Here is a 22,893-nt window from a genome sequence, read left to right on the forward strand (position 1 = left end):
TAGAGATTGCTTAAATAAACTTTGAAAGAAATCTAAAAAAAAAAAAATCCAGTTTGTTAGCATACAGTACAATACTAGTTTCAAGTGTACCATTTAGTGATTCAACAACTACAAACAACAACATCAGACAAGTGCCCTCCTTCATCCCCATCACCCATTCAACCCATCCCCCCACCTACCGACCCTGGGTGGGACCATCAGTCTGTTCTCTATAGTTAAGAGTCTGTTTCTTGGCTTTCTTCTCTCTTCTTTCCCCCCTATGATCATTTGTTTTGTTTATTAAATTCCACAGTATGGAGGTTCCTCAAAAAGTTAAAAATAGAACTACCCTGTGATCCAGCAATTGCACTACTCGGTATTTACCCAAAGGATACACCCATTATTCTCCACTTTGCCACTGACTTCAGATTTCCTGCCTTGTTCTCTCAGCACTCTTCTACCCTCCTTTTAACTTCTTTTCCTCCTCCATTCCCTTTATTAATACACTAGCCCAACACCAAGCCAGGGCACCCCGGAAATACAAAATTTAAGGAGATACCTACACAACCCTGAGAATTAGTATCTCCTTAAATTGAGTCCTGGGCACCTTGTTTGCCTCTCCTAGTCTCAGCCCTGCCCCAGAATGCCCTGTGGGGTCTGGTTGTGGGGGAGCCAAGAGGGAACAGGAGTGGAAACTGGGAGGATGAGATGGATAGCTGAATAATTTTGAGATGCCCCTCATGGAGACGGGGCGGTGGTCAGGAGGTAAAATCATTCATTTGCTAGGTCTCTTGTCCTAGACTAAAATGGTCTGGAGAACAAGGTTGAAGGCCCACAGAATCAACGGAAGAAATGGTATAAAGGGCGTCTGGAGACCCAGGTATGACTCCAAATCTAGTTACCCTTTGAGTGTTACCTGGCTTCAAGTGACAGGTAGCACTGTTAAGGGACACAGAAGGGAAGCTCACATGACTGGAAATGAGATGAGAAGAGAGAGCCTTACAATAAGGGTGCCTTGTTCCCGGCAAAAGAGAGGTTGGTCTGATACTGGAGAGGACCTTCATTCAGCTGCAAGGCCAGCAAGGGGTCTTTTTTTTTTTAAGATTTTATTTATTTATTCATGAGAAACGGAGAGATACAGAGAGAGGCAGAGACACAGGCAGAGGGAGAAGCAGGCTCCACACAGATAGCCTGACGTGGGACTCCATCCCAGGTCTCCAGGATCACACCCTGAGCCAAAGGCAGCATTAAACCGCTGAGCCACCTGGGCTGCCCGAGGGATCATTTTCCATGGGGATGGGCCTGGAGCAGCTTCAGTCTGGGAGTCCCAGAATCCCATCCTAGCTGACACCTCCCTTACCCATGCCACGGCCCAACACCGCCAGAATCCCCACTCTTTTTCCCCTTTTTTTAGGTAGAGTCCATGCCCAGTGTGGAACCCAACAGAAGGCTTGAAGTCATGACCCTGAGGTCAAGACCTGAGCTGAGATCAGGAGCTGGACGGTTAACGGACTGAGCCACCCTGGTACCCCATGATCCCCACTCCTGATTGTAGGAATAAACCAGGAACCGACGTCCTGGTCCTGGCCACTTAACCAACACTACCTCAGAATTCAGGAACCTCAGGCCCAGGACTTCCCCTTTCTTTCCTTTCACTTCTTCATTAGCGAGATGGAAGGTGGCACCTGTCCCCCTCCCTGACCTCAATTAAATTTCATTTAAGAAGCACCTGAGTCAGTAGAAGAAAAGGATGAGAGAATTTTATTTCCTCAGGGCATTACATTAATGGAAATGCAAGTGTCCATGACTCACAGCTCCCACTACCCCTGTGTCCTCGCAAATAGAGGCTTTTTCATTCATTCACTAAACCACACAGGAAGCATTTGAGAGCCAACTACGCACCAAGCATTGTAAGGCATATAATACGAATACGGTCTCTATCCCCTGAAAGCAACTTCTATGCTTGTTCAGCCATTTAACAGCTGTGAATTGGTATCTCCTTAAATTAAGTCCTGGGCACCTTGTTTGCCTCTCCTAGTCTCAGCCCTGCCCCAGATGATCTTCTGCATCACTGTGGGGGACTCCAAAGATAACTGCCTTTACGACACTTGGTTTGGTTTGGTGGCCAGGTGGGCAGTAATGAAGCAAAGGCAACACATTGCGGTAGGTGTTGCTTGGGAGAAACACACAGGGACCACCGCTGGGCACCAGGTGTGAACACTCCCCACCGCATTCGGGTTAGCCCTCACCCAGGGGAGAGGCTTCAATGGTGAGTGGATGCTTTTCACATGGGGAGGGAAGAGGGGTGAGGAACGGGGGGAACTTCCCAGGCAGAGTGGAGGAGTTACACTGCCACAAGCCAAGGAACGCCAGGGTTGATAGGTGCCAGCAGCAGCCAGGGGAGAGAGCTGGGAGGGTTTCTCCCCTGGACCTCCGGAAGGAACCACCCCTACCAACCCCTGGATTGCAGACTTTGAGCCTCCAGAACATGAAAGAATAAACTTCTGTTGTTTTAAGGCACCCGGTTGGTGATACGTTGTGACAGCAGCCCTAGGAAACTAATACACTGCAGAAATGTGGGCACTTTTGTATCTGCTGGCTGGTTGTGTGACCTGCTAAAATTACGAGCCTACCCAGCACAGCCTGGCCCAGCCCGGGAGTCTCAAGGGCCGAATGTTGAAGTGGCCTTGGTTTCGCCTTCCCACCTCCGCCAGGTGGAAGGGAGAGGAGTGGAGTGTGCAAAGGGTAAACACATGTGGCTTGGGAGAGATGACACTTGAAGCCCTGGAATGCAGTCTGTGGGGAAGCAGGGCTTGAGGTCAGCCTGCTGGCCAAGCACCAGCTCTGCCTGTCTCACGGCTCTAGGCTCTAGTTATCAGACAGTTGACAAGGCCCTGGTTACAACCAAGGCTTCCCCCATTGTTTCTGGAATTGACTTTTAAGACGGGGCTCATACCCCGGGGTCTTAATTCACGAGGAGAGTTATGAGCTGAAGCTGCCATGCTGAAACCAGAGAGGCACTGCCAGTAACCCCAAGGCTACCTTAGAGAATCTCATCCCATGAAGTGCCCAGACTGGTTCAGTTCTGAGAAACCCAATGCAGCTTCAGGGAGTCTCCTCCTCCCATGAGATTTCGCCCTGTGGATCTGTTCTGACCTCTCTCTCTCCTCTCCCATTCCGTTCTCCCTCTCTCTCTCTCTTTCTCTCCCTCCCTCCTTCCCTATCTCTCCCTCTCTTCTCTCTCCTCCTCTCCCCTTTCTCTCAGGCTGTGCTCAGCCCAGGAACTTAAAATGAACTTGAATGATTGAACTTTGTTGTTAGGAAGACCTGGCCTGAATCCCACTAACAGCTCCTGGTCTGTTTCTTCATCTGAAAGAAGGGAGGCTGTAACATTTAATTCACAGGACTGCCATGCACATCAAATAGAACTACATCCAGCACCTAGCAGGTATTCAGTAATACTCATTTACTCACTCTTGGATTTCGGGCACTGAAGGCAGTGAGGCAACTTCTTGAATCTGTATGTGAAAGACAAGCAAAATGGTGATGCTGGCAAAATCGCCTTTCAGCATCTTGCCTTTGTCAGGCCTCCCCCTCATTTCCAGTTACCCAAATGTTCTTATACTTTCCATATGTTGCTCAACCAAAAAAAAAAATTCATTTAGACTTAAGTGTTAAAGAACTGCCAAGATTGCCAATTGCCCATCTTCGGAGTATTTTCTATTTAATAGAATGGCCTACTAATTTCACTCAGCAGTAAAAAGGAATGAACCACTGATACACACACCACCATGGATGAATCTCAAAAACATTATATTGAGCAAGAGAATGAAGTGTGCCTACTGTACGCTTCCAGTTCTATAAAATTCTACAACAAGCAGAATTTATCTATGATGACAGAAAACAGATAGGTGCTTGTTCAGGATTGAAGGTGGGGGCTGAGGATTTCCTGCCAAGGGACACAAGGGAATGTTTTTGGGGTAATGGATGTGTTCTATTTTCTTCATTGGGGTGGTTGTTACAGAGCTGTATGCATTTATGGAAACCAAAAAAAACTGAGCCCTTAAAAATGGTTGCATTTGATTTTATGTAAATGATCCATCCATGTGAATAAGGAGAAAATTTTTTTTAAAAGGCCTATTAAATAGGGTGATGCTTAACACTAAAAAATTCATCACTGAGAGTAGAATTCTAGGGAAACTGAGTTAAACAGAGCCAGGCCACAGAGGACATTTCAGGAGAACATCCTGGCCTGGCAAAAAATCTTTCCAGACATAAGAAACTATTTTGGAAGTGTGCCTCAGACCCCTAAACATTTAGGGCTCTGTGGTGACCCACACTCCTACCTATTTGTTCTGCACTCCCTGATTTAAGGATTTGAGCTGAGGATATTTCATCATGCAACAAATATGTACTGAATATCTCTACAGGCCCAGCACTCTTCCAGAAGGGAGGGATTCCACGGTGAGAACCAGACAAAATCTGTCCTCTTGGAAGCTTCCTTTTTTGTGGAGGGAAGAAAACAATAACGAGATCAATAGATTATGTTCAGCAGAGCTGGGAGGAAGGATTGGCAGAACAGATGCTACATTATCTAGGGGGCCAAGGAAGCCCTCGAGGAGAGGCTGCCTTTGGGCAAAGACATGAACACAGAAAGGGGGGGGGGGGCTGGTGGATATCTACGGAAAGCATTCCTGGCAGAGGGAAGAGCAGTGCACACCCTCAGCTGGGTGCCTTCACAGAACAGCAAGGAAGCCCCAGGAACTGGGGAGGAAGGTACAAAGCAGAGAGAAGGAACTTAAGTCAGAAAGGAGGAGGGGAGGGAAGAAGGTGCAGATCACCTAGGCCCTTGTAAATCCTCAAGGCTTCTTTGGCTTTCACTCTGAGACAGGAAGCCTGGTGGCGAGGGGTGACATTTACAAGGGTCACATTCCCTGTGTTGAGAGTGCACATGGGTGGGGGTGGGGTAGGGGGTGCTAGGGACAGGGCTGGTGAAGCCTGGCAGCAGGATGCCAGTAGGAGCCTATTGCTAGAAAAGAAGTCCACTTGGAACAGCTGGAACAGTGGGGACAGTAAAAAGTGACCAGATTCTAATACATTCTGATGATAAAGCCAACAGACCTTAATGAGTTGAATGTGGGCTAGAAAAGGAATAAACAAAGGTTTATTGGTTTCTAAGGTTTCTAAGGTTTGAGGCTTTGGATATACAGTTGACCCTTGAACAACGCAGGGGTTGGGGCGCCTACTCCCTGCACAGTCGAAAACCCAAGTATAACTTTTGGCTCCTCCAAAACTTAACTGCTAATAGCCTCCTGTTGACCAGAAGCCTTACTAATAACATAAGTAGTTGATTAACACATATTTTGTGCATTACGTGTATCATGTACTGTATTATTACAATAAAGAAAACTAGAGGAAAAAAAGTGTTATTGAGACCATCAAAAAGAAGAGAAAATCCATTTGCAGTACTCAACTGGAGTTATTGAAAAAGCTGCATGTGTAAGTGGAATTGCACAGTCAAACCAGTGTCGTTCATGGGTCAACCTCAATTGAGAAGATAATCCTTTTGTTATCTGTGTTATCAAGAAACAACAAGAGCCCTTATTACTACCTTATTCTCTAAACTAAATGACTGTATTTTCAAAATAAAAAATGAAACAATGTGAACTACCAAACAGCTTTGTGCCACACACAAGCACAAGGGGCAGTTTCAAAAATATAAAGATTTAAATATTGAAGTTTCTTAATTTTTTTTAAAGATTTTGTTTATTCATGAGACAGAGAGAGAGAGAGAGAGAGAAAGACTGAGAGAGAAAAGCAGGCTCCATGCAGGGAGCCCGATGTGAGATTTGATCTCAGGACTCCAGGACCATGCCCTGGGCCGAAGGCAGGCGCTAAACCGCTTGCCACCCAGGGATCCCCAAATATTGAAATTTCTGAGACATTTTAAAGGCTATGGGGCTAGTTGTGGGATGAACATTTGAAACTGGGAGGATCCCATAAAATGTTATAACCACCAACTTTTCCCAGCAGAATTATAGAACTAATTTTTTCATGGATTCTCAAAAGAATCATGAAATCATAGATTATTTCTTGGTCAACCCACTTGCACCATCATGCTGGGTGAATTGGAATACCTTCTCAGTGAAGGAGTTTGGTGACGCAATCAGATATTAAGATTTAGAAACTCACATGAAATTTGTCAGTCTTGGAATAGATTAGAATAAGTCAGTAATCATTTAGCCAAAGGGGGAAAATATGACAGGAGCATAAATGATCACTTTTTGTTGTTTTTTTTTTAACCAAAAGCATTTTTATTTTAGTCTTCAGAGGACAAACTGTTCTTCTTTTTCCAAAATAATAATGATTAACTTACAAAAATGGGCATTTACAATGCATCTTCAAAACATTTGCCTTCAATGGGAAACTTAGCTTTACAGAATCCAAACATAAAAAGGGTAACAAAAATCACTTTTGTTGTCATTATAGGACAAAAGAGAGTAAGGAAATCCATTCATACTTCAGGATCTTCTCCTCCAAGAACCAGCATTGTTATATTATTTCCATTTAGCAAAATTTGATCTAATTTAGTGATCCTTCTTCCTTCTGGTGTGATTTCAAACTCAGTGACATTCTCCAGTACCATGTTGACAAAGTCATCAAATTCCAAAAGTGTGCCAACAATTTCCTTATCACTCTTCAACACAATGTGAATTCTTGATCCTATACATTTGTCCACAAGCTCTAGAGGCAGTAGCTACCATGAGTTAGTGGTAGCGTTAGCCACCATGGCTACGCTGGAAGAATGGTAACTTTTTCTATATTGCTTTTATTCCCAGGTGCCATCTTCCATGAGTTTAAAGTCATAGGATTTTCTTCACAAGGGCTTGCCAGCAATGATTCATTTAGAGTCCCAGCATAAAACCAGAAATTCTTTCCTCTGCCTTCAATCCACAACATTAATCTCCTGGCAAATAAAATAAGATGAAAGGGAAGAAAACATTTCTGCTCACCTGGGTTGGAGTACTCCAGAGTTTCAACTTCGGAAGACACAGAAGACTTTTATTTCTAAAACTGTTTTCTACCAAACTTTCTCCCCAGGTCCCCCATCTGGTAGGCTTGGCTAAGACCCACAGAAGAAAAAGGACTTGCTCGAAATTTATTTGACGAGACAATGGAACCGAGAAAAATATCCCTACCAAAATAAGAAGGTCAGTAAATAAAGTCCATTCTCCTCTGAATTTAGGGGAACTATTTAGCTTTCCAATACAGACTGGTCTGAGGTTTTGAAATATATATACACATTCCTTAATACAGCCCCAATCATGATTTCCTGAGAATCGGAAGTAAGAATGAAACACCTGAGGAAAGAAACAGGTAAGAACCACATACTGATGGAAGACCTGCTTTGCATCAGCTCCCTTTTTAGCACAAAAGCACTAAGGAAAGCCATCCATGCATTCTCTCAATAAACTTGTACAAGACACCTATTCTGTGTCAGGAGTGTATAGTGTTTCAGATGAAACTGAATCAATGAATCAGTCAATCAACTGAACTGAAACTGAATCAACTGAAAGCCAAAAACTGAATTTGGCTTTCTCCAAATCAGTAAACCACCTTTGCATCAAAATGTCCTTAGTATCTCCTCTTGGGTTGGAAGATTGTTACTTTGTGTTGCTTATTCTTTCTTTGCTAAGTTTATTCAATAGTTGTTTGTGGGGGGGGTCCCCAAGGAACATGGCCAAAAGGGCTAGTGTCTCCTGGGGGTGACATGAGAGGCATCCCCCAGGCTGCTTTCCAACCCCAGACCATCTTGATCTGATTCTGGTCTCATCCCAGAGATGGGCCAATGGCTCCAGTGGACACAGAAGACTACTTAACCGACTAATTCCAAGGACAACACAGACCCAAACCAAAGCGAGACTCTTGTAGAAAGATGATGGGGTGGCACTCAGGGAACACCCTGGGGCCCACCAGCAGGGACAGACTGCCACAGCAGCTCCCAAACCACCTCGGCTGTGGCAGGTGGAGAGCCAGAACAAGGGTACCATTGGGCTTGCCGCTTGCCTGCCAGCCATTTCCTTATTTCTCTTGTACTACCCCAAACCACAACTGCTTGAAACACCTTTTCAAGAAACTGATGGGTGTGACCTTGGGAAGGAACAGTGTAAACAGGCACCTGACAATGGCAAGTATTGAGAAAAGAAGATGATTTTAAGGGAAAGCGGGAAAAGATTTAGCCACTTTCATCTGGCTCAGGATGAAGGCTCTAGCTATTTCTGGGTAAGCCTTCTCAGTTTCCCCAAAGCAAGACTGGATCCTCTGAGAAAGAACTTCTGAGGTGAGGCCTAGGGAAAGTTTATTTTCCCATTGTAAAGAAATATGGCTCTCTTCCCACAAAAGAGCAGTGTGTGTGTGTGTGTGTGTGTGTGTGTGTGAGATATACATCCATGCTTTGCAATGTTGACTTATTACTTAATAATATGTGGGGGTATGGATAGAACTTGGCATGTGTGTCTGTTCCATGATGGACATTAGAAAAAGAAGCTATGGGTGGGAATAAGCTTGACCAATGATAAACTTCAGAGAGACAACATAACTTAAGTCCCAAATCTAGTTACCTGGGGAATCAGGACTAAAACTCCAGTCTCCAGACTCCTGTTCCAGGCAACCAGCTGTTTATCACCTACTCCCACTTCATGATTTATTTAAGGTTAACAACTCAGACAGAAAATTCTTTTACATTCCGCACTTTTAAAAACTGCATTGTTACTCCTACCCACAAAAGAATGGAAGAAACTTCCTTGATATTCTCAATGACCACCAGCATTCCCTACTTTCTGTAGTGCAGGGGCTCATAAGTTGAGGTCCATGGACCACACGCATACACCAGGGATCCAAAGATGGATTTCAAGTTGAGAACCTCTCTCTGTTGTCAGAAATGTGTGTGTTTTTTCCTTGAGAAAATGTCCATAGCTTTGAATCCATGGAGGGATCAAAGGTTAGAACCACTATTAACCTATATCCCCGGCACTGTACTTGCCACTGTAGATCAGGTTTTCCCTGGCTTTTAGTTTTAAAAGGATGTCTTTACAAATGACATAAAGGGTACAACAGTGATATATCAACAAAGGTCTGGCTGAAAAAATCCAGGATCAGCCTAGAGGATTAACATTTCCCTATTTTGGCATTTTATTGGAAATGCATTTTCTTACAACCAAGGATTTTTTTTTCTCTCTCTCTCAACTACGTCAAGGAGGGGCACCTGGGGGGCTCAGCCAGTTAAGTGTCTGACTCTTAATTTTGGCTCAAATTGTGATCTTAGGGTTGTGGAATTGAGCCCTATGTCAGGCTCTGAGCTCAGCAGAGTCTGCTGGAGATTCTCTCTCCTCTCCCTCTGCCCCTTCCCCACTCCTCACTCATGCATGTGCTCTCTAAATAAATAAACAAACAAAGGAATAAATTAATACAATCTTAAAAAAATAAAAACATAAAATAAATAAAATAAAATAAAATAAAATAAAATACATCAGGGAATATTTATAAGAAGGAATAGTTTCTTTTTAACTGGTATGGGTTGGATGTTTGTGTCCATCACAAAGTTCGTATGTTGAAATCCTAATTCTTACATGTGATAATATTTGGAGATGAGGCCTTTGGAAAATAATTAGGGTTAGATGAGGTCATAAGAGCAGGGGCCCTCCTGATCGGATTAGTGCTCTTACAAGATGAGACACAGGAGAATTTGCTCGTTCTGTGTGTGTGTGTGTGTGTACAAAACAAAGGTCATATGAGCACGCGGTGAGATGGCAGTCTCCTGCTAGCCAAAAGAAGAGGCCTTAGATGAAACTACTACCCTGCTGGCCCCTTGATCTCAGATTTCCAGCCCCAGGATCCGTGAGAAAATAAACTCTGTTGCCTCAGTCCCCCTCCCTTCGGTTGATAATATTTTGTTATAGCAGCCTGAGTTGACCAGTGCAACCTGTTCAGTTTCTTTTTCATGACAATGACAACTGGCATCCAGAGTTTTCACGGTTTCTATACACTTGTGCTTTCTTCGTTTCATGCTTAACCTTTGCAGAGACCCTTCAAAGCAGATGTTATTTTCTTCATTTTATAGATGAGAAAACGGAGGCTGGAAGAGGTAAGCCACCCGGACATGGGTCAGCCTTCAGAGAACATGCAGCACTGCTACACCTACACACCCCAGCCCCAAAACCCACAGGCAGGCCATCCTCACTCTGCATCCCTCTGCCCTTGGCGCCTGGGCTCAGTGCATGACTGACTCTGCAGGGACCCTGAAGCCATGTGCTCTCTGCCCTGTGTTCCCCAGTGAGCTCTGCCCTGGCCTCCCTGCCAGCCTCACCCTGCTGAGTTCATCTGCAGCTGATGTTGCCCAGCAGCCTTAAACACTCCACTTCTTAGACATGTAGACAGTTAGGTTTGGCAGGGGCTGCAACTCCTCCCTTAATTTCTCTTTCCCCAGTGAAAATAGCTGACAAATTGACTTCACTGGGGCCAGGCTGGCATCTCTTAGCAAATGTCTCCATTCATGGCCTGTTTTCCATGATTCATATTTGGTGCTATTATCATATTTCTACGCCTTCTAAGATACAGGACAGATGTGTCAAATGGCTATACTTTTATTTAGTATCAGTGAGGAGCTTCACCCCATTTTGTGGGTCCCAGATCACCTGTCACGTTAAGAGCTCCTGGCAGACAAGGTCAGTCTAGTCTAGAGCGGCCTGGGAAGGGCATCCTCTCAGTCCTGGGTCTCCTGCACCCCACCCCCACCCCACTCCTGGTAATTCTATATCCTTCCCTCTATCTCCTCTGTTTTCTGAACACCTCTCCACTTCTAATCTGCTCTTTTGTCTTTTTATGTTTTAAGCTAACATCTGTTGAGCACCTTTGTATTCCAGGCACTGCATTACTTGCTTTATATCCATTATCACAATCATTTTCCGCTCCAAGAACCTGATAAACACATTCATGGAGAGCGATATAGAACAGATTTGATTTAATAAGTTACCCCTGTGGCACTTCAGTGGAAATTGGATCTACAGCAAACCATGAGGCTGTCATGGTAAATATGAAAGTATTAGTAAGCCAGGTAAGGAATGAAATACACAGTTTGGTTTATTTTGGTAGATTGGAGATGCTTTCCTATAAGACCTTGAATCATGTTATGAGAGGTTCATTCACCTGTTCCTCTTTTGCAAGACTGTTGGCAAATATCATAACTCAGTTTGATTTCACACAATATACATATTAAGTACCTACTATGTGAGGCCATTTTACTTATCTTGCAACACCAAAGTTCTCTTCGCAAAGGAGGCTCCAGGACTCCTGAAACTACAGAAAGTTCATGAATGTCTCTTTATAATTTTTTTAAAGATTTTATTTATTTATTCATGAGAGACAGAGAGAGAGAGAGAGAGAGAGAGAGAGAGAGAGAGGCAGAGACACAGGCAGAGGGAGGAGCAGGCTCCATGCAGGGAGCCTGACATGGGACTCGATCCTGGGTCTCCAGGGTCACACCCTGGACTGAAGGCGGCACTAAACCGCTGAGCCACTGGAGCTGCCCTCTTTATAATTTTCAGGAGAGAAGTTTTCCTATCTTTCTGAGGTTTTCACGATTTTTCAACCCCTTAGAGGATAAGAATGACTGCTTTACAGAGTCAAGTTAAAAGATAAGCCCCGAGAAGTTAAGATATTTTGTTAAAAGTAAGAACATAAAAATAGAAGTAATATAGAAACACATACCCAAATGAAGCCCCCTCTCTCTGTTACCATCTGTCGTGGAGGCATGTCATGGCTGTGTGGAACAGAAGGGTCCTGGACCCACCTTTACTCCCTTCTCTAGTCATGCAACATCAATCTGGACTCAAACAAAAGGATTGGCTAAGTTAGTCTACCTTAGGCACTTGGCTGAATTGGAAGGCTCAGGGACTGACCCATCTCTTTTAGCCCTGTCCACTTGGTGTTCATTTACTATTACTGCTTATAAATCAACTATTTCATTTCCTTGGCTAGATTTGCCTTGAATTAAGGGAATCATCAAGAGAAACAATTTTAAGTACACACACACACACACACACACACACACACACATCCATATTGTAATTTAAGACAACATACAACTGGCTTAGCCATCTTGTTCATTCATGCATGCATTCAATCAGTATTTACTGTCTTCCCTGGTACCAGGCTCTGGAATTAAGGACATAAGTAAAGTAAATCCTGTCTTTGAAGCCCTCATAATCTAATAGAAGAAAAAGACATAGAAGCACAGAATCGCAATACAGCAAGTTAAACATGAAGAAGTAAATAAGTTAAGAATTTAAGAGAGAGCAACTTCTCCTGGAGGTTAAAAAAAAAAAAAGCAGGAAAGAGTTCATGTAGAAATGAACTAAAGAATAAGTTGAGACACGACAGATGAGCAGTGACACTTAAAACATGGGACTCTCTACAGGGTTGCTTTTCACTCCTGAAAGCATTCACTCAACAAATATTAATCCAGCACCTAGCTATGCACTGACTTCCTGACCTTCAACTCTGTGATGGTAATAATGCATAGTCAAAGCACCCATGGGGTGCTGCCCCCTTCTTCAGACTGAAAAAAATAGTTTACATTGCAAACATCCTGGTTGGGGTGGAGGGCACTTTACAAGCAGGGGTTTGTGAGCTTATAACTTTATAAGACAAGTTAAAGTCTACTCCCATGTCTGGCTAAGTGAAAGCTAGCCTTTGATATGAGCTGTCAAGAAGGCCCATCTAACCCCCAAGTCTCTTGCTAGAACTCTGTCATCCACTCAAAGGTGGGCCATGAGGATTAATAAGAGTCTTATCTTGAAACGTTCATGTTCATATGCCATGAAATGCCAGTATATGAATCTGGCTATTACTGCTCATAACTTTTGTGTAATGTAATCTAATTCTCCTCTCTGAACAGTTGCTAGACTCTCCCTGCTTTGGAACCCACTTTGCCTGCACTTGTGAAAAGCCAGCAGTACCCAGGAATTGATGCCTGTCCATGGCGCTGAACCAAAGTCTGGCCGACCACTGATGGGTGCAGGTGTGGGAGCAGGGTGTGAAAGCTCCAATTCCCTTGGCTCCAGCTGGGTCAAGTCTCCTTAGCCCACCTCCCACCTTCAAGCAGGCCAGGAGTGGGGGAGACTGCCCTCTGCAGGTCTTCACCTTACTTGGCTTCTTCCTCTGCCCTGTCCAGGGGTCCCACTGATCTCCCGTGGGGAGCACTTCCTCAGGGAGCCTGACCTACAGGTACGAACAGAGGAGGTGCTGCACCAGGGAGCCACAGAAGGAAAATGGAAAGGCCTGGAAAATAAATTCCCAGTGCTTGATAGTGTTGCCTTGGGAAAACCCTTTGAGAGTTTTCACCAGTGTCAGTATTGCTAGTACTGCTACTCTTCTACATTCCTACCCAGACCTGTAACTGGCCAACAACCATGGCTGCCATCCACTGTGCCCTTTGATGAGGGCCTCGCACATGTTTTCTTATTTAATCCTCACAATAACACTGTGAGGTGGGCATTACTTGTGTTCTACTTTACACCTAAACTGAAGCTTAATTAGGTGACCAACTGGACCATAGGCCATAAACCTGGCCAGGGAGAAAGCCAGGACCAGCCCTAAGTCTCTCTGGCCAGGGACTGAACTTTTCATCACCATACTGTTGAGGCTGAGAGAGGGGGCTTCATTTAAGCATATGTTTCTATATTCGTTCTGTTTTTGTGTTCTTTCTTTTTACAAAATATCACCTTCTCCAAGGGCTTCTATGGATTGAAAGTAGATCTCTGCACCAGAAGGGAGGCCCAGCGCAGCAGGTCAAAGCCTGCCTGCACTCCCCATTGGAGCTGTTTTTCCACCATAGCACCAACCTCCTCCCACAGGGCTTCCAAAGGAAACCAGGAAGTCACATTTCTCCTCACACAGTGTTTCTGCTATCACCCTGAGGGGAGTAAAGAATCCTATGAGATCCTACTCTGAAAGCAGGCACAGCAACCCAGTCTTCTCAGGGAGACTGCACCGACTTGAACCAAAAATAAGCTTTATCGTTGGCTCTTTATTCACTTAACATTTCCTTAATAGTGATTTTTGGAACCTCAGCTAGGCATCAGGTTCCATGCTAGGCCCAGGGTTACCAATAATAAAATAAAAACAACAGCCTAGCCCCTATCCTTAGATAAGGTAATTGGTCTAATTTGCTGAGGTGACAGGTAGGTAAACTGGGGCTACAGTGTAGGAAGCCCTGAAAATGCGAGGCAGTAAGGAGTAAGACTGCCTGTTCTGGGTGGGTTTGGCACTGAAGTGCTCTGGGGTTATTTTAAAAACCATAAGCTTCAGTCTCCTCAGCCATATAATGTGGATAATAATATTATAATTTAAGACTTACCTCTTGGGGTTGTTGGAAAGATTCAACAACAAATATATGCAAAATGTGTTCCTGCTTGAATAAATGCCAACCTTTACAACATTGGGAAGTTAACTTAACACTTTCCTCCTCAGCTTCACAATCTGAGCCGAACACATATTCCGAACCTCTGATCTGCCAATCAACAGAGGTTGCCTCCAAACTCCAAGAAGCATTCTGGAGAAGAGGGAGAGAAAAACATCAACCCTCAGAGGGCTTCCTGTAAAGCCTGGAAAACAATATACACAGCATGTGTGAGTCAGCACTGAGTTGTATGGTGCCTACTCTTCCAACTGGAACAGGGGTGGGTCTGGGAGTGACCCACAAGGGCTGGAATAGTGACGAGAGTCTCCCATAGAAGTGGGATTTGAGCTGTTCTTTGAAGAACGTATGGAACTCTACCAATGAAGGCCCCATATGGACCCAGGAACAAGCATGGGGTATTGGTGAACAAGATAAGAGATTAGAGTAAATCCTGTTAAGGGTCATTTAGAATATAATTTTGATCTTCAGGGTCCCCTAAGTCAGTGGATGAAAACATCAGGTCATTCTTTGTCCACGGTCTCAGCAGCCACCCTTGCCTCAGATGTCTCTTCTCAGAAGCCCACTCCTCCAAGTAGCAGCCACTGGGGTCACTCATTCCCAGCTGTTTCCAGACCTTCTAAGAATTGTAGACTCCATGACCAACCAGTGTCCACAGAGTTTGTTTGAAACATACTGCTTGATAGGGCAAGGACGCCCCAACAAAGTAGCCCATCAGACCTTACTAGTGTTCCACATGCCAAATAAAATAGAAAAAGCAAATCAACACTCCAAATCTTACCCAAAGGAGAACAAATGAAGCAGCCATAAGAAAACGGGGTGTGACCCTTCAAATAGAGTTGGAAAAAAGCTCTCCTTCAAAGAAAACCACTCTCCCTGCTCAGTTTCCCTTGGATGCAGTGATTTCAGGGTGGGGTACATCTATTTATTATTAGCAGTTGCAGGCATAAGCAGTGGAACTGGAAACCATATGTCCCACCTGAACTATCCCTTCCCAGTTACTTGTAGCTACTTATCTGGCTCCAACAAATAGCACATATTACACTTGTGCCTATATAAACAAGTGAAAAAAGTCTAATTTCCTGATAGGAAATTCCTGTGTGATTAGTCAGCAACTCCAGTCTCTGCTCTGTCACTAACTAGCACCGTGACCTTTAGTAGGTGCTCCTCTCTCCATCTCCATTTACCACAACCTTAGGCCAGGCCACTATGTCCTTCTCTTGGACCACAGCAGCTTCCAACTAATCTCTGTCTCCCCTCAAGTATTCCCCACCCTGGAGACCTTTAGTGTAGAGATCTTCCTAAAATCCCAAATCTGGTTAACTCTCTCCTCCCCAAAATTTCCAAAGTCTTTTCATTTACTTTTGGATACAATTAAAATACCTCTGTATAACTTACAAAGTCATGCTCTGGCCCCTCCTTACCATTCTAGACTCAAACCTCCCCCTCCCTCATCTGAAATCCTTTGTTCCAGCCATATTTAACGGTCCGTGTTACCCAGTATAATACTAATAATAACCAACTTTCACTGAGTATTTTCTTTGTACGAGATACTAATTCTAAAGACTCTTCATGCATTACTGATTTGTTACAGAGCTAGTAGGTAACAATTATGATTACCTCCATTTCACAAATGAGGAAACCAAGATGTAGAAAAGCTAAAGAGTTATCCAAAGTCACTTGACAAGTAAATGGTAGATCCTGAATGCCCCAGGCTTATCACCCCCTCTTCTTATCTCCATGTCTCTGTAAGTGAGGTTCTCTCGGCCTGGAAGACCATTTGCTCTCTCTTCCTTTCTCTTCCCTACCCTTTCTTCACTTGGCTAACTCCAAATCTTCATATGAGCAACCCCATGTATGTTTTTTTCCCTCTGGGTTTTCCCTCTCCAGACTGCCCTCTCCCCTCAGTGGTAGTCCCCAAAGAAGGCACCCAATGATGAAAGATGCTTTCCAATAGCCTGCCCTGATGTAATTGCCCTCATATATTGAATCTCAGATGACCCTGTGACTCACAACAGAGTATGGTAGATGTGATCTTGAGTAACTCCTGGGCCTCAGTCATAAAAAGCCTAACAGCTTCCACCCAAATATCTTGGAACACTCACTCTGGAGCAAATCAGAATATATGTAAGAAGTGCTTCATGCTATAAGGAAGCCAAAGTAGCCACATGGAAAACGATGTGGAGCTAGAAAGATGCCCAGCCAGTTCTCAGCTATTTTAGCCATCAAAGGCCATGCACCAGATATGTGATAAAGAAACCATCTTGGGGGCACCTGGATAGTACAGTTGGTTAAACATCCAACTCTTGATTTTGACTTGGGTTGTGATCTCACAGCATGGAGTCTGCTTGAGATTCTCTCTCCCTCTGCCCCTCCCCCTGTTCATACTCTCTCACTTTCTCTCTCTCTCTCGCTCTCAAAATAAATAAAATCTTTAAAAAAAAATAAAGAAAAGAAAAGAAGAAAAGAAACCATCTTGGATGTCCAGCTTGGTTGAACCTTCAGTTAACACCAGCCCCTCCCACCACCTGACTACAACTGTATGAGAGACCCCAAGAGGGAAACATCAACCCACTGAACATCAAGCCCCATCAACCCACTGAACTTTGATTTGTCATTTTGAGCCACTAATCTTCAGTATGGTTTTGTTGAGCAGGAATAGATAACCAGAACAGTGGATACAGTAGTGAACAGGAGATTGTGTCTACTCCCAAGGAAGTCTTAGTCTAATGGAAAAGATTGTCAAGGAAACAGGCAAGTACAGTATGGTATGATGAGTTTGGGTGGTGGAGAAAGAGTAAGGGAATGACAGTTCAGTCCTTAGCACAGCCAAGCTAAAAATCGACAAAAGAAAGCCATATGGTATGGTTGATAAAAGCAATTGCTGGGCTATTGAGTCAGATGAAGTTGTTTGAATCCTGACCCTATACTTGCTTTCTGAGTGACTCAAGGAAAATTTCTCAAACTTTCTGAGCATCATGTTCATCATTTATAAAATGGGGATAATAATGCTGTTTAGAAGGTAGCTGTAAGGGTTAAATTAAGTACTGTTTGTAATATTCATCACATAGACCATTATATGGTTACATTCTATATATAATACATATATCACATGTGACTAAATATACTTACAGTTAATCACTGAAAAAAGAATATATCCCAACAATAACCTGGGCTTGTCAAAGCTCACATCAGACTAACAGCAGAAAGCTCCCTCTACACATGGAACTTGTCTCCATGCTGTACATTTTATGACTAAACCATTACTTATATTTCACTTACTTGAACGCTCATATTTTGGGAAGAGAGTGAAGAGGGGGATTATTATACTTTGGTGTATACTACACAAGATTCTGGACTGGCCATTCTTGGAGGGCAGGAAGTGAAATCGTGTTCGGGGCATCTGGGTGCCTCAGTGGTTGAGCATCTGCCTTTGGCTCAGGGCATGATCCCAGGGTCCTGGGATTGAATCCTGAATTAGGGCTTCCCAAGGGAGCCTACTTTTCCCTCTGCCTAAGTCTCTGCCTCTCTCTCTGTGTCTCTCATAAATGAATAAAATCTTAAAAAAAAAAAAAGAAAGAAATCATATTCGTCCTCATTCCCCATGCTGATAATAGCACCTACTATATGGTAGCTGCTTCCTAAACATGAGTTGAATGAATTATTAAATGAATGGAAAAGAGAACTCACAACAACTGAACACATACTAAGTGCCAGTACTAGGCTGAGCACTTTACCTGGAATATCTCACTGACTTCTCATAACCACCCTATGACAGGCATAGTTACTTCTGATTGAAACCATTCTCCAGCATTCAACACCTTGTTTAATATTACTTGGTTTATGGTATTAGGCTGATCTATTTCAGAAAGCAAAAGTGTGGCTTGCATTGCCTGGCTAGAGAGAAGACTCTTGCTGTCATGCAGAGCTTACCTTCCAATGTTATATAACTATGTGAATAATTTTCAAAAGCTAAAATGAGCTGGCGAAGGCAATGTAGCTGACATAAGTGCCCAGTAAGTAGAGTAGAATGAGAGCCAGGTATGTGGATCCCTTCAAGACCATAACTGAATTCTCAATTTATGTATGACAGGAATCCCAATCTGGGAGACCAAGCTAGATGTCAGGAGACAAAGAGTCTCTCTACTAAAAGAGAAGTCTCGGGATCCCTGGGTGGCACAGCAGTTTGGCGCCTGCCTTTGGCCCAGGGCGCGATCCTAGAGACCCAGGATCGAATCCCACGTCAGGCTCCCGGTGCATGGAGCCTGCTTCTCCCTCTGCCTGTGTCTCTGCCTCTCTCTCTCTCTCTCTCTCTGTGTGACTATCATAAATAAATAAAAATTAAAAAAAAAAAAGAGAAGTCTCTGCATTTTATCTCCCTGTCAAAGGGGAATGTACCTATATCAGTCTGGGTCCAGTTAGGAGGCAGAAACCACATAGTATTTCCAACAGGAAGAGTTTAATGTAAAGAACTATGAGACTGTGATAGGAGCATAATTATCAGATGTAAAGAGAACTATCAAGAGTGCTTTAGGGCTGAAGGAAAATATCCAAGGAAAGACAAATCTGAAGTGGAGGCCTCGTCCCAAGGCTGGGCTTCAGATTTCACTGGAGAAGATGTGGTTGTTGCTACTGGATGGTGGGGAAGTGCTCTGGGCTGCCCAGGCCAGAGCTGGTCCCCAATTGCTGGGCAGGCAGGAAGCAACTCCTCAGAGTACACACAAGCTGAGGTTGGTGGGCAGATATGCAGAGGGAGTAGGGGCACCACTGCAGGCCTGGAGCATACGGAGCCACACAGGGAGGGCCACAAGAAGGTGGTCACTGGGCCTGCATTGTCTCCAAAAGACTGTACATTCTGAGCAAACAGCTAGGACAGAACACCATTGTCTGCACAGATCCACACCACTGACCACCTGTTCAGCAAGAGCAAGAAAGGGAAACCACAGTGCACCAGAAACTAGGAAGAAAAGCTGACAATTTCCTCTTCAAGTTCCCTCCTTTGCCCTCTGCTGAAACAACTTATCGTTCTCAGCATGTACAAGAAATGCTTAGAGTCCAGTCTATCATCACACTGAAGGGTGCAGTTGGAGCTAAGAGGCCATAAAGTAGTAACTGAAACAGTATGAAAGGAAAGCAAATTAATACTTCATATGGAGAAGAGAATGAGCAGGTACTCTTTCCCTCCTACTACAAAACCACCGTGAGGCATACTCCTGGTAAGATCTCTGCACAGGGGCTCTGTCTCTGACAGTAGCACACAAAAGTGGGCATGGATTTAGGTGCCAAATTTACCCTTCCTGGTAGCAACCTTAAGAGTTTGAAAACAGATCACAGAATGTTCTGATTCACCTCGGTGATTTCATATGGCTTTGTCACCACTGTTCTACCGACATGCTTTATCAAGCTAGATATAATTTCAGCCAAAACCACCTCCTATCCCCTTGAATATTTCTTATGTAATCAAAATGCAGGGGTGTCTATATGTAGTGATGCTCCCTCATACAATAAATGTAGACTCCAATGTCAAGAGTATCTGACAATTTTTAGAGTTCTATTTTGCCACTGCACTTAAATTTTGCCTGCTCTGGTCTACCAAAACTTGGTCAGGGCTTCTTTATTTGTGTTCTAATTGTTTTCCTGACCTTTGAGGACTACTTTGTGTCCAAAGAGGATTAGCTTAGTTTCCTGGAACCACCATTAACAAAGTTCTACAAACTTAGATGGCTCAAAATGACAGAAATTCATTCCCTCCCAGTTCTGGAGGCTGGAAGTTCTAAATCAAGGTGTCAGTGGGACCATGTTCTCTCTGAAGGCTCTAAGGGATGTTTCTTCCTTGCCTCTTGTTACCTTCTGGGGGTTGCTAGTAATCCTTGGTGTTCATTTACTCCTAGATGCATACTCCAATCTCTGCCTCCATCATCACATGGCCCTTCCTTTGTGTGTATTCTGTCTCTGTGCCCAAATTTTTCTCTTCTTTAGAGACACCAGTGATTGGATTAAAGCCTTCCCTTACCTAGTATGATCTCATCAACATGATTACAGCTGCAAAGACCCTATCTTCAAATAAGGTCACATTCACAAGTATAGGGGATTAGAATTCAAAATAACCTATTTGGGAGACATGATTGCACATACTAGAGAGCACTGCTTATCCTTCTGTTTTCTCTATACATAAATGTGACATGTGCAGAAACTATTTCACCATGCATCCAGGAATCGCTAGGACTGGCTGAGAAGTGGAAAAGATAAAGAACTAGAACATTCTGGCTTCTAAAACCAACCACTATATTTGGTTGAGGTCCATACATTTCAGAAGTGGCAGGGAGAGAAGAATGTGTGCAATCCTGAGCAAAGGCATAACTTAGTGAGTAGATTTTTTTGTGTGGATATGCTTTTAGCAATAAATATAACTCCAAAAGTGTGGGAGAGGGATCCCTGGGTGACGCAGTGGTTTGGCGCCTGCCTTTGGCCCAGGGTGCGATCCTGGAGACCCTGGATCGAATCCCACGTCGGGCTCCTGGTGCATGGAGCCTGCCTCTCCCTCTGCCTGTGTCTCTGCCTCTCTCCCTCTCTCTCTCTGTGTGACTATCATAAAAAAAAAAAAAAAAAAAGTGTGGGAGAGGTTGACTAACCGAATAGGCATTGATACCATTTTATGAGTCTATGGGCTGCCATTTCCAGGTTTTGTTTGTTTTCAGCTCATTTACGTTGCAAGATCACCTACTAGTTGTCTCACTAGTTTCTCTACCTTAAATGCTTCCCCTCACCTCTCCACATCTCTTCTATTTTAGGCACCCCATGTCCTAGATCTTCTGTGGGACTTTCCTTAACTTAGTCTTCAATTCATTCTACAAATATTCACTGAGTGTCATTATGTGCTAGGCACATTGCTTGGTGCTTAATGAAGAGTAAAAATGGATTCAGTCTCATATCTCATTGTGCTTATAATCTAGTGAGAGAAATAGATACCAAATAGCCAGACAAGTATAATACAATCACAAGTGATACAAAATAGAAATGCAACATGCAATCATAGTCCCCAGTAGGAGGACTTGACCTAGTCAGTGATGTCAGGCAAGGCTTTCCTGAAGAAGAGAATGCTTGAGCTGAGATCTGAAGGATGGGTAGAGGTTGCATAGGTGAAGAGGACAGAAGAGGAGAGTGCAGGTAGAGTAAAATAGCATGTGCAAAGGCCCTGTGGCGAGCAGGAGCTTGGAACTAAAAGGTCATGGGGAAGGAGGACAAGTAAAGAGTGCTGGAGAGGTTAGTGGAGACATGTTGAGACTTGTAAGTAGCTTTGTCTTTATCCTTTCTCCAAAGAGCAATGGAAAGACATGGAAGATTAGGTGGATTAGTTGTTAGTTCGTCTTTCTGAGGGTTGACAAGAGCTGCTTCACCTAGAGGGGAACTCTGGACAAAGACCAGAATTAGTGACAAACATCTACTTGGGCTGACATGGCCTACCTCTTCTAAACTCATTATTCTCTATTATGTGTATCCTCCTTACTTGGTTACCATCTGTATGAAACCTTAAGCAAGCTACTTGTTTGAGTTTTCACTTCCTCTTCTGAAAAGGAAGATATTAATAATAGTTACCTTAGAGAACTTCTGGGCAAATTAAATTAAATTAAATCATGCACATAAAACACTTAGAAAAGCATCTGATACATAGTATGGCCTCAGAAATATTAGGTGCCTTTTTTTATTATTACATCTTAAGCTTTAATTATCTATTTATTTATTCTTTTATTACTTATGCCATATAATCAGCACTCCATTTTAATTTTGAATCATACCTTTTAATTGTGCACTTCTTAATTTTAACTCTTCAATTAAGACTGAAATCTCCTTAAAGGCAAAAACTGATTGTTCTCTTATCATCTAATATGCTGCTAATCTAAAATCTTGTTCATCAATTAGATCTTCAGTTTGCTCTGTCTCTACTCTCATTTATTTTGAATCATGGAGGCAGCATAGAAAGGCAGAAGAGTGATATGGGCTGGTGGAAAAGGTAGGGGGAGGGAATGTGTTCTAATCATGAACATTGACCTCCAGGGTTGAGTGGTCCAAAGAGCAGCTGCCAAGAAGGTGTGTTTAGAAACCCCTCAGGACCCAGAAACAGAAGTAATCATCATCATCATCAGAGTTAACATCCTATGAGTATCTACTATTAGCACCAAATTAGCTCTTAATCCTCACAACTCTGTGAGGGTGGTATTATTGCTATGACTCCATTTCACAGTAAGGAAAAGTACAGTAGTGTGGACAGCTTAAGCACCCAGTGTGACACAGCCCTCATGCACATAGGAAAGGCACAACATTGAAGGCATATAGTGGACTTGTTGTTTCTGTCCCATCCTTGGGTCTGAGCAGGATATCCCTTAGCCTTGCCTAGTCCTCCAAGTCTCCCCTGCAGCAGGCCTGAACCACAGGCAGCA

General features: G+C 43.6%; 1 pseudogene; it reads right to left on the reverse strand.

The window, feature by feature from the left end:
• Window positions 1–6,445: 6,445 nt before the first annotated feature.
• On the reverse strand, window positions 6,446–6,784 carry LOC140599826 (U6 snRNA-associated Sm-like protein LSm5 pseudogene; annotated as a pseudogene).
• Window positions 6,785–22,893: the final 16,109 nt, after the last annotated feature.

This window comes from Vulpes vulpes, chromosome 8 (assembly GCF_048418805.1).
Source record: "Vulpes vulpes isolate BD-2025 chromosome 8, VulVul3, whole genome shotgun sequence".
Taxonomy (NCBI): Eukaryota; Metazoa; Chordata; class Mammalia; order Carnivora; family Canidae; genus Vulpes; species Vulpes vulpes.